The sequence below is a fragment of the Ptychodera flava genome, chromosome 15 (genome assembly GCF_041260155.1).
Source record: "Ptychodera flava strain L36383 chromosome 15, AS_Pfla_20210202, whole genome shotgun sequence".
NCBI lineage: Eukaryota > Metazoa > Hemichordata > Enteropneusta > Ptychoderidae > Ptychodera > Ptychodera flava.
Genome location: NC_091942.1, coordinates 34,524,464 through 34,537,521, shown reverse-complemented (window position 1 = coordinate 34,537,521; position 13,058 = coordinate 34,524,464). Strand labels below are relative to the sequence as shown.

General features: G+C 37.2%; 1 long non-coding RNA gene across 3 annotated transcripts in view; it reads left to right on the top strand.

Annotated features, from left to right (window-relative positions):
* LOC139151977 (uncharacterized) overlaps positions 1–11,908 on the top strand; it is a 44,506-nt gene extending 32,598 nt beyond the window's left edge. For 2 of the 3 annotated variants that reach the window (XR_011556526.1, XR_011556527.1), the window contains 3 exons: positions 4,050–4,264; positions 9,544–10,062; positions 11,132–11,908. This is a non-coding gene — a long non-coding RNA (uncharacterized lncRNA). The remainder of the gene's footprint in view (positions 1–4,049; positions 4,265–9,543; positions 10,063–11,131) is intronic. The other variant, XR_011556525.1, reaches the window with a different exon arrangement.
* The last annotated feature ends 1,150 nt before the right edge of the window (positions 11,909–13,058 follow it).

Here is a 13,058-nt window from a genome sequence, read left to right as displayed (position 1 = left end):
TCTAATGTAGATTTAAACTTCCAAGGGTCAGTAACTGAATTTGATAAATTTCTGTATTTTGTTCTGAATTAATCAAAGCTTTGGTAGCATGCCATGATCAACTAAATGTTCCTGGAGAATAAGCTTTCACAGACGTGTAGTCTCCCTTATTTAAATTTAAGCTGAAAGCGACAGACCATTCAGAGTAAAAATGTCCACTCTGAATTACCGATTTTTCTGAAATTTTCACTCTGAATTTTCTGTCACTTTCTGCTTCAATTTTTCATCCCCCCCCCCTGCATCTGATGAAGGAGACTTCACGTACTTTGAAAGCTTATGCCCTTGAAACATTTAGTTGATCATAGCCTGCTACCAAACCGTAAATTATTTTGTATTGTAGCTCAACACGTCTCTTGTACTTAGCAACTGGTTTTTAGCTTTGCTCTCAGCTAAATAGGTGGATGTGTAGCATTGTCCTCAAATTTGTACTTCCAAAGGTTTTTCTTCAAAACAGCCTGTGCGAATCCTTTAATATTTGGATTACAGGTCCCAAGGGATTACCCTAATCAGATATGTTCAAATTATGATGAAATATGCAAATTTATATTTTTGAGGCTAATTTTGCTATTTTTTGGAAAAAATCTTCTTCTCTTTTACTGACGTCTTCAACATTTTGTAAACATGTCCCTAAAAATGACCATCGTCAAATGTGTGCTAGTTGTGATGAAATATTCAAATTTTATATTTCATGGCAATATTTGTCATTTTTGGTCAAACAATCTTTAAAAAAATCTTTTTCAAACTGTTAATCGAACAGCTTTGATATTTAGGACATAGATCTCTCTACTGGTAGTCTTTTTCAGATTGTTCCAATTATGCAGAAAATTGCAACTTTGTGTTTTTAGGACATTAAAGACATTTCAGACATTTTTAAGACATTGGGAATTACCAAAATGTGATATATTCAAGTTATGATGAAATGTACATTTTTTCATTTTAAGGGTGATTTTTACCATTTTTTAGTAAAACAAAATTGTATAAAAATTAATAGCAGGGTACACCAGAACTTGAAAGCTTTACGAATATGTTTTAAATTTCTGAGAAGTATATTTTTGAAATGTCACCCATTTATTTCAGGGTTTATTTAAAGATATTACAAACAAACAAACCTTTTTGTTTATGAAGGACTTTGTTGGACAAGGAAATAGGTTTTACCCTGCCAAGGACCCACTTTCCCCACTTTCTGCATGTTGTGCCTTACTGTGACACTTTGACAACTTGACATGTTGTTTTTACTTTAATGTAGACAACTATATACCATGTGCACCAGAGAAGCCTTGACTGACTTCTTTTTTCTTCAAAATTTACTATTGTCCTTATAGGATGAAATGTCTTTAAGAAACCATCTTACAAAAATGGAGTATGCATTTCATACATGTACGTCTTTTCAAGACAAGAAGTATTCCAAATTTTGAGCTTTTTCAGATGATTTTTGTACGTTTTAAACAAGTATGAAAATAAAACATAATCCACATATGGTGATTTTTATTGCTTATGTTTTTGATAGGAAGGTGTTAACACTGTTGGCTTTTTCCTCTGACAAACTTTACATACAAAGTTGCAATGTTTATTTACCCATTTTACAGGAAATTATTGTATTTTACTCTAGAAATGCTTCGTGTATCTTTAGAATAAAATAATTTTACAGAAAATCAATGGTCTGTAATGTTATTTCAAGGCTTGAACATCCCGTGAACGCCCAAAATTAAAGGTGTTCAACAAGCGCGCATCATGTGTTCTAGCCTTTAACACACTTATCGTTGAACGGCGTCGATGCGTTCAAAAAGTGTTACAGCCCTTTGAACGCGTAAAATCGTTCAATTTTTTGAACACATTTCCTGTGCAACGTGTGCAGATATGGAACACCATGGTGTTCAATATGATGTCTGATGAACACGTAGCGTTCAAAATCTGCACAAGTATGTTAAAAAATTGAACGTTGGTTGAACACGTAGTGTTAGATTTCTGAACGTCTAGAGGCGTTCAAAAAGTGTTACAAAAAGGCGTTTAATTGGTGTTCTATCCTTTAACACTTAACTTTACAGAGTACTTAGCTGAAGGAGGTTAGCTGGAGCACAAGTCAGAAACAATTTTCAACTATCAAAGGCAATTGCAACAAGGACGATAAATAATGTGAAACCTTATCATTTATATTTCATTTAAACGCAGAGCTTTCTAAAAGACTCAACTCAACGACAAACATCAATTGGCTGTCTCTCGGTCTGTACTGGGCGTTGTTGTTTAGTTGTATGCGCCTCGAAAGTGAAAGACTTAAACTTTTGCTCAAACTTTCTTCGATGAAACTTTCTCTTACCAAATCAAGAATACAAGCAGTGGCTTACCATAACCACTCTCATCATCTTTATCAACACTATCACCACCACAATCACCACTATCATCACTATCATCACAAGAAGAAGGAGAAAAGAAAACAACAAAAACAACTACAACAATTATACTACTACTACTACTACTACTACTACTACTACTACTATCTCGAAACAAGCATACCGTCTCTTTGTCTTTATCAATGCTCTCGCGAAAACGTCGATTTAACTTTGTCGTAGAAATAAAAGACTTGCGAATAATCTCCCCACTGACCCTCTGCAAAAATTTAGAACTAGTTTTAAATCGCGTATTCAAATAGAATTTTTGCATCACAAACTTAACAATCTACTTGCCATTTTCAAGAACACTTGGACGGCTAATGACGCCCTTTGTAGAGTAGATGATGATGGAGTTCTTGTCATTAATGATTTAATTTAAACTTGGTTTCTTTCATGTTCCTGTCTTTTTCCTGCACACATATATATTGACATTTCCTTGTTTCCTGGTCGTTGTCGGCTTTTAATCCTGGGCACCGTACTCCTTACGGGATCTTCGGATCGGTTAAAAGTCTGATGGAGGGTCATACATTCACTTAACAACATAAGTTCTGTTCTCTCAAGTAGGTAATGTTGAACTGTAGCCCGAAACTAGACCCTCGCTTATCATCGATATCTGTCACCGTAGCTGTACCTAAAGTATCTTTCGTCAACGGGATTTCGTCTTTTGTTCTCACTGGTTTTGAATTTTTTCTGTACTTATATTGTAAATATTTGTAAATTCATTGTATTTCACATGTTCTCCTTTTCCGTTTTCTCCTTTTTGGAAACCGGTTTCCGTTTTCTGAATTTTAGTCCTTGTACAATTTTGTGTATATAGTGAATAAACGATGGTTTGAAAACTACTACTACTACTACTACTACTACTACTACTACTACTACTACTACTACTACTACCACCACCAACAACAACAAGTCTCCATGTATTGGGAAATTCATGAAATGGCCATATTCATATATATGAGAAGGATTTCGGATTTCCCTTGCACAGCCTATATACCTTATGGACAGTTTATAATTGATATACTGTATATGTGTTTTACACTTCAGAACTGTTCCCAGACTTCTCACGCAATATTTTCGAATATCACGTTTGACTGGCACATGTAAAAAACAAAATGAAAACGTGATTCGAAAACGAATAAATCGCGATGTAAATCGATATTGAAACACGCTATGGAGGTCATATTCCCATGGGAGTTCCGCAGAAACATTTGCCGTCGGATATTGTTACCAAGGCGACCTGTCTTGTGGTTTAATGCTTCCGAGATAGGTGTCATATTTAAGTGAAGAAACAGATTTTCATGATCCCACCATTATTAATTACACTGGCTAGATGGAGAACTAAAACCTATCTGGATTTTGATTGTCTTATTGGCCCTTACTGAGAAGTGTGTTTACGAAGAAATTCCAATCAAAATTCTGTTTTCATGATGAACACATAATTGCCTTGGAGGTAAAATGGGCTAGATTCTGCTCACGTTGATAGGATGTACGAGCGAAAAAAGCGAGAGTACATTAGTCTCAATTACCTCAATGCAAACATATATGAACAACTTTTATCAAATGTAAGGAAACATTTATATTTTAGTGATTGTGGTCTTTTTTGCGTGCATAGCTGTTCAGCAAAGAGAACTGAAGGGATCGCTCAGCTGCAAGAGGATCACTGATACAACCTTTGACCTCTCGACATGTATTGAATGATCAAACAATGACCAGTGACTGCCTAACTCATGAAAACAGACTCACGTTGTCTAGCTATAGTTGAGATCCCTCCCGTTGCTTGCGATTTTATAACCGGTCGCACGCCTAAGAAATCCACTAGGAAGTGACAAGACAAGGTATGTAAACGGTAATGGTATTGCGTGTGTCAATTAGTCAGGCAATATTGCGGTAACTATATAATAGGTCATAATTCTGTTCTCTCTGTTGTTGAGTGAAGTGTTTAGCGATGCCAAACATACAATCAGTGCAACGATACAACATTTATATCTCTGTGAATATAGAAATGTGATTCCAATGGTATGATTACATCTATTCCTACAACTCTGAACTGTTGCCATTTCAATCAGAGAATGGCACAAAAGGTGTATGATTTTTACAAATTTTTTGTAATGAATGACAAACTAGGAACTGGTCTTTGAAGGCATGTTTTATGTTAGCGTAGGAAATCTGATCAACGATCAGTCGACATTTGAATGGGAGAAAAGGTCGGAAAGGACCCTGGTATTAAAATAGAGTCACTTATCCCATAGACAGTAGAGAAAGCTTTCTCACTGTCTGTGCTTATCTTCATTGGTCGGTTCGATCGAAAGACTTTGAAATAGTCAACTTTTATTGCTAACCTCTGACATCTGCACCACGATATAAATTTTATTCGGTGGTCCGTCTTCTATGGTGAAAGAAAAAGTAAATCTTTCATTTGAAAAGAGCTACACGACGACGGCCAACAATGGCGAAGGCGAAGACATCGCTTCTGATAGACTCGCATTGTGCGATTTTTTCAAATGTCACTATTGTTAGAGGAGAGTACAACTATATTACCTTCAAAATACCGACTACATTTGACTACGGCGCAACCCCACAATAACTGTCGAATTTCAATGTACATTTGGCTGTGAATTCGAATGTCGTCAGCGTAATGAAATCTGCTCACTAAACTTTGTGCACTAATGTAATATTAGGGAAATTCATTGGGCAAAATATTTCTGTAATGCATGAAATGTTCTGTATATCACGTCTGCGGACAGAGATGTAATCAGCGTTCCGCCGTGACGTGTTCATTTACACCAAGTGATTTTTAACAGAAGAATTTGGACACGAAAATGGCTCGCTAATAAGCTTGTAGAATTTCTGTGGTTATAACGCCACTTTTCATATTATCACGCAGTAATGACGACGCACTTGACTGCGGAGACTAAAGTCATCCTAGCAGAAAATTGAGTCATATTTTCTGCAACACGCTGATGATTTGAAGAACGAGTGAAAAAATTGAAAGAGAAGCGTAGCTCTTGTCACTCTATCTGATAAAACTGTGTGAGATTGCATGCATCTCTGTCTTAATCGTTTCTCGCCAAGACACATTTCAAGGTTTCTCTCGTCCACATCAGATTACTGCAACTTGAGAAGCCCTTTTCTACAGAGCAGAGCGATCTTAAACTAACATCGCAAATTAGGATAATTGTGAAGCGATGATAAAAAAATGATAATTCTAAATTTAAATAGGATGTGCAAGTTGTCAGTTTAGTTTACATATATATAAAACATCCGAAGGCTTGACAACAATTGTTTGTCTCTCTTGTGTTTAAATGTATGGTAATAATGTGCCAAAAATCAACACAATTCAAGGGTATAAGGGAAACTGCAACACAGTCGACCGAAAGCCTTCATTTTAGATTTCACTTCACGGAGATATTACAAAGAGATTGGACATCACTGATACAAAGCATGTATGTAGGAAAGATATAGTGTGAAACGCTCAGCTGTGAAAATGCATCGAATGACCCTTGAAAACAGATATACTGACGGATAAAATACTGTGACATTGAAAGACAGTCGGCAAGGCAGTTTGCAGTACGTTAAAGGTGCCGCGTTGGACAATTGCCCTTTGGAATGGTGCACGGTGAATTACACATGCCGTGTGCCTCCTGAAACCGTGGACTCATGTTTGCCTAGCCAAGCGTAGATAATTCAGAAAGTGCTTAATTTAGGTCCTAGGTGTCTGAAAAAGACGTCCATATTAAATAGTCGGGAAAACTACCATTATAAACCTTTCATGTTATTATAGCTAGTTTGAAATACATTCACACTAAGCACGTCCTCGGTACACACGCGTTAAATATTTCCCCTTTGTATTTCAGTGAAAATTATACGTTGATAAAAATATGATATCAAGAACGTATACACCCTTTCCTTAAAAGTGACAAACTTTGAAGTGAATGGAATTTATGGAAGTTGAAAACTATATACGCAAGAACGTAGTGAGTTTAGTTTTGGGGACAGTTTGTTGTTGATTGGTTGATAGCTTAAAGTGAGAGTAAATCAGTACCAGTGAATCATCCTACAGTCCAATTTTCTCCAATTACCATTCTGATATGGTGAAAATATATACATCCAAAGGATAATATTCGCAATACACTTATATCCTCGCTTCCTCTGACAGAATATTAAGAAATACTGACATGTATCGCCTGTCTTTTGAATTCTTCAGACGTCGATGAGAATAAAATATTTAAAAAAGGCTGCGCCTGTCATTTTTTTTTTTGGGGGGGGTTGATTTTATATTATGGTCACGTCATGGTATCTGAGTCGTTTTTACTCACTTGTCATTGCATTGCACACAAAAATTAATAGATAATATGAAATGTGCGAATGATTTCCTTTCGGTGCACTCAAAATATGGGCGCTAATGTTTGCCTGCAGTCTGGATTTAAAGTGGAAAACTTATGCACTTGCAGTGTTACGGACATAACACGGCGCCAATGTAATTATTCCACTTTTTATTGTTTTAGGAAGTCTTATCTACCGACATGATAACCGTGATAAGGCCCAACAGACGTTCTAGATTCTTAAGTATTGAAAAAAGTACTTCAAATTCAATTCACCATATTAACTGCTACGTTATAAAGCGAGACACGTGAACGCTGATGCAGCCTATATCGAAAAAAAATGAAAATGAAAAGTAGGAGTTGAAAGAAAGTAAAAAAAAATTGGATAATATCTCATCAGAACTAAAGCTTCTCAAAGATGCCGCTCTATGAATTTCCTGTGTTGAGGCATCAATGTATGAAACTAGTGTACACTGATGAATAATTTGTGTATTAAATTAGTAAGCGTAACGGAGTATCAGAGCTTAACTTCGACTTATCCTAGAGCGATATACTGACACGAAATGATGACAGGGGAGTTTGCATCATTTATTGAGTATTCGCGTGATTATTAACGAGTCAACTTGATACTTCTTCAGATTGGTAATTGTGGCTCTTATCAATAATTGTTGAAGAAACACCACCGCATATACAGGTGTGTTGTATATATTATTTAATCGAATACATTTTCACTCTCTAAGTTCACTTGGTTCAAACGACAACATTTGTTTGCGCCATTCACAATGGCAAAGTCATAGGAACTCACCATCTTTAGTCCCATTATAATAAAATCTTTCTGGTTATTTTAATATTTGTGAAATTTGTACCGGAGATATTGTAAAAGGGAACCTCTAAAATGTGTTTTAGTCGAATAATGCCGTTCTTCGTACTGCAGTTTAGTAACGTCGAATTTAAAGAGGACTGGTTGTTTTATGTAAGTAAGAGTTACATCGCTGCCCTGGACACAGCGTGGTGTAAATGAATGAAACACCTAGCAACACGCAGTGGCATCCGTTGACAAGGAAACAAATTGGATGGAATATCGATGTGAATCTACAGCATCCGCTAGAGTTCAATCCAATCCAGCGTGAGAAATAGTCCTCATTTGTTGACACTTCCGTTTCTTTCTTTCTAACTGCCCAGAGATTTGCCTGATTTCCTCTCTGTTCAAAACAACACAGCAACACATGACACATTCATCATGTGTCACTTTGTCTGTTTCTGATTTATCAGATCATGATGTGAATTTCGCCCTTCAAGTCGATCTCGAAAGGGTAATTTATCAAGATCTATCCGCCCTGGCCCTGAGCACTGGCCAAACACAAGCGCTCATTCAGAGCTGCGTATATGCATAAAGTAAAGCTGACTGTACGCCGTTTTAAATTAGCATGATGCCTGGTCGTGTCTGGATGTACCCATGCATAAATACATTCTCATCTACTTCAATTTGGGTATTAAACTTACCCTTTTAGAGTTCCTGATGGCTAAAAACCCATTATTGCTCCCCATATTTACGGAAGCACATTTACGTTTTAAACAAGCCGAAGGTCAAGGATGTGAAGCGATAACAGAAGCAATTCTTAACGGTCTTGTAACTTAAACTGTCGTCATGGCAACTCTGACGCCGATCCAGAGTAAAGTGTTGAGATACAACTAAAACTAATTATGAAATATTCAACACTAATGCATTCCGAGTACTGAAAGTTAGAATTAATATTAAAATCGATAAACTTCTGTCTCAGTGCAGAGTTATCGAGTTAAATAACACAAATCTCCCACAGATGATAATTGCTTGAAATCATTTGCATACATTAAATATAATCCTCGCGTCTTCTCGACAAAATCTGAGTGCCATGAGTTAAACAAACTGTAAATTCTTTGTTTCAAATTCGGTGTTTTTTATCAGAAGACTATGATGACTGGCTTGACTTACGGTTGACAATGAAAATGTTTTATTGTTATAGACGCCTAAGTCCACTATACTGAAGCATTCAACTGTGATTATTTAGATGACAATGAGTTTCATCAAGATACGAAATAATCTTCAAGGACAATATCAATGCATACTATGAAGTATAAAATCCGTGAATTGAAGCGTAACATGAGCATGTTTCTGTCAATACAATGTGTTTCATGATTGTTCAAAGGCTTGGGAAACGTAAAAACACGCATGAGATCACTCTCCGAGTTGGTTTCCAGAGCATTCTTAGCTAGAATTTGAATTATCATAGTTCAATTTTATCATAATGGTAATATTCTAGCCAATGTGGTCATCTTTCTTTTAACTTCGGAAGAAAATATGGAAAAATGGTAGCCAACCGATTAAAACACAACTTTGCGATAAAATTCACTCAGCAAAATTACAACATTTGCAATTTCAGGGGAATGAATAATTTAAAAGGTTCATCATGTTGTTCTAGAGTGAGAAATCATAAAATCAAATTACGGCCTCTGCTAACTTAATGCAAATGTCTTGGACATAACCATCTTCAGGCTCTGGTTCTTATCTCTTGATTTACAAGAGTGGTTCCTGTTGCTCGCTGGTCTAGAACAATATTTAGTAACAATATCGTAATAATTTATCGGAAAAATCACATTAAAATGTAAATATATATCTACAAGGCGAATGAGATCATCTTAAATCAGTCCTGTTCGGCCAGAAAGTTATTGAAATACATGCAGCGAAAGACTCGTTTAATACTATGTTTGGTTGATGATATCAACGTTTGAATTGGATTGTCTCTCGTTTTCAGATCTTGGTCATGCCAACATAAAGCCATATCGTCGAGCTTCATCTCGTGGATCCAAGTAATTGGTGACATATACAAACATGGACGGTGATACTTTCGACGACGAAATTTTGACAGAAGATGCCTTGGATTCCGGGCAATCCGATCGTCGCAGAAGACGAAGAAGAAGACGCCGAAAGGGACGCCATGGCTACCTGTCAAAATTGACTCCTTTTGAGTTAAAAATCATGTACGGGGTTATGTGTCTCATCTTAGCCGCATCATCGTTTTTACCAGCGTTTATATTCTCGGAGTTGGCTCCGCGATGACGCCTGTTCACGTGGACGGTATAAATGTATTTCTCGTCGTTGGAGGTATCTTTCTCGGGATTGGCGTTCTAAGTGGTCTGGTCGGCATCTTACTGTGTCGTCGTGCCAGAATGGACTCCCGTCGACCGGGCGGGTGCACATGCCAAGAAAACAATTCGATATGTCGGTGCAAAGCCTCTTACGAGCCAATAGCAACTGTGTAAACCTCATTCAGGTGCGGATTGTTAATGTCACGTTTAGTTTCCTTTGGCATGTGAAGTAATGGAAGCAAGGGGATACATAAATGACATTGATGATTTAGCAACGATGTAATTGGACGTGACACGTCCTAGCTTTGCCAACGTTCCTGGCCTTACTAGTAATAATCAACAAAGGAGATTATTTGAAGCAAACAGTTAATGCAAGGCTTCAAAATGAATGAAATCTCGGAAATGATGTGTACATACGCCACGTCTTCAGCATAGAGACTTATAACCAAGGTTGACGTTCAAATGATTTATCTGTTGCACTGAGGGCGTTAATATATTGACGTGGTATTACGTTTCACGAAGACTTGAATGAGAGGATGTACCAATGAAATTCATTTGACATAGTCAGATTATCACAGTGTGATGAAGCATACTGAAAACAGATCAGTATTTTGCCCATAAATATCACATAATACAGTGACGTCACGCTCCGAGATTTTCGATGAAATATTATTTAATGGGGATAGTTTTCTTATGGATATATTTCCTACGAGATGACAGACTTTAATATTTTACTAAGCAATCATCCTAAAAATATCAGCAGATTGGCATTTTATTTGGCAAACCGTGATTTCAACTTTGGGGCACTATGTGATAATATATTGTGAAAAAGATGCTATGAACTCCAGATACAATATACATCAATAATTGTCATTAATAATTCCGTTGGAACATTTTTCCTTATATCAGGTTTTATAAAAGGTCAGCAACAAGTGAATAGCGGAACTAAAACTAGAAAAGCGTGTGATTATGGGAAACCAATAACAAATAGCTGAACAGACTGAGTATTTTAAAGTGTTCATGGTGTATGAATGCATGTGTTTTTATTGTTTTGTCTTTCAATTGTTAACCTTTCACGGTTGCTTTAATCGTTGTGGTGTGGTATATATGATAAAAATGATTTGCATGTGTGTCTTCCTAATTCTATAGAACGTCTGTAAAACTGAGATTTTGGAAGTCTGTTAGTAGTTAACCTTTCTTCTACATGACAGTGGACAACAGAATCTCACCTTGACAATTTGAATTTTATTACAGAACGGTGAGTTGTTTGACTGGTCGGATCGGATGGATGATGAAGATGGCGGTCCAATCGACCCCTCATCTATCAGAGAATTTGAGATTTTATCCGCATTACAGCAGCAGTATAACTTCTGTGATGACGTTGTCGATATCGAATGTCGATTAGCCTCACCACCGCACACTCTGTATGGTGAAACTGGGCAAGTAGGTCTGACTTGTTCCCCCTCGTCAGGGTTTATGTGTTTCCATAGTCAACAAAGCGGTGACTGTTTTAATTATGAAATCCATGTGTTGTGTGCACATGTTGGAGGTAGCGGAAGTACACAAAATCTGAAAAGTGGCGACGGGAAAATACCAACGGAGCCTTCGAAGACTACAGTACCGAAGCCGCCCTCGGCAGTACCGAAGTCGCGTTAGGGACAGTACAGGAATGAAATGGCAACACCTCCAACTAGATCAATGATAACACTCAAGACCAAATTGAGGAAGACAACTTTTAGGGAAAGAATAATACAAACCCAAACTTACTCAATCATGAGGTCCAAACAAGAGCAATAGAAACATTCCGAACTACACGGACACATTGCCATCATGTCTGCTGACTTTCTGTTTATTAGCTTTTCGCCTGTTTTGTTTCTTTTTCCGCATTAAAAATTTATTTATATGTCTGAGAAAACTGGACATTTATGTAGACATCTAAGACCAATGAATTTGTTCAAAGTGACTTTAATGAAGATCATCAACCCTTAGTCGTAGCACAGTCAGGCCATATGGCAACAGCATATAGAAACATGTGGGCCGGCCCACTTCCGGCCGTAACAACTGAACGCTCCCTTAGCCCATGGTCCGTTATCACCTGTAATAATCAGAATATCATTATCATTATACAACGCAAAGTTAATGAGTTATCATGCTTTTTCAGAATACGGTTTGTAATAAAAATGTTACATCCCCTGGAAACTTTTAAGAACAAGGCCTAGTTTTTTAAACACATACGTGTCATTTAATGCGTCAGCCATTGTTTACCAGACTACAGACCCGCGCATAGAAAGTAATATGCCCAGATCGCGCTGAGAGAGAGAGAGAGAGAGAGAGAGAGAGAGAGAGAGAGAGAGAGAGAGAGAGAGTTGTCAAGCCTTTTGACATGATGACTAGCAGACGTCACGCCAGAGAAGATACTGCAGGAAGACCGTTGAAGACAATAAATTGCATCGTTACTACATTAAAAAAACACGATGGGTTGTTGCAAAGTATTGATAAGATACAGTAGGAAGACAGCCGAACTGTCCTTTGAAATGAATAGGTGAAAAATTTGTAACGCAACATAACCATCGTTACAACGAAAGAATACGTCTGATTATGGAATGTACGTACTCACCGGTAAAACAGATCAATGTATCTTTTTCTTTACCAATATCTCTGACTGTGATCACAATCTTTCCAATGACAGTCATCGAGTTCTTTTAGGGTGTCCACATATACCTCATGTGAAGTGGTTGTAATTTTTTTGCGTGAGCTTGGCGGGGTATGCATATGAGCAAATGCAACGTAAAGTACAAATGGCTGCTCGGACTTCGAGCCGAGAAAATACCCAAAAAAGGGCATTAATTGTTTCGATTTTTGTGACATCATGCCTTTTTGTTTGTCGTTTCAAATCAGACGGATCTCAAGAACGTCCAGTCCATCCACCGTGTAATCGTTAGCAATCGATGAACCACCCAGCTCACCTATCCATCAATCTATGTCCCCATCCACTCTTCCGTCCGTCCGTCCGTCCGACAAACCGATTATTTCATCTATCACAACCAAGCATTCATGCATTCAAGCACCTATTCGTTCTGATATACAGACAATCAAGCACCTCGTTATTATTCAACAACGGCAGATATCTAATATTCAACGATATACAAACAAAATAAATAAAAAGTAGTAAAGGAAACAT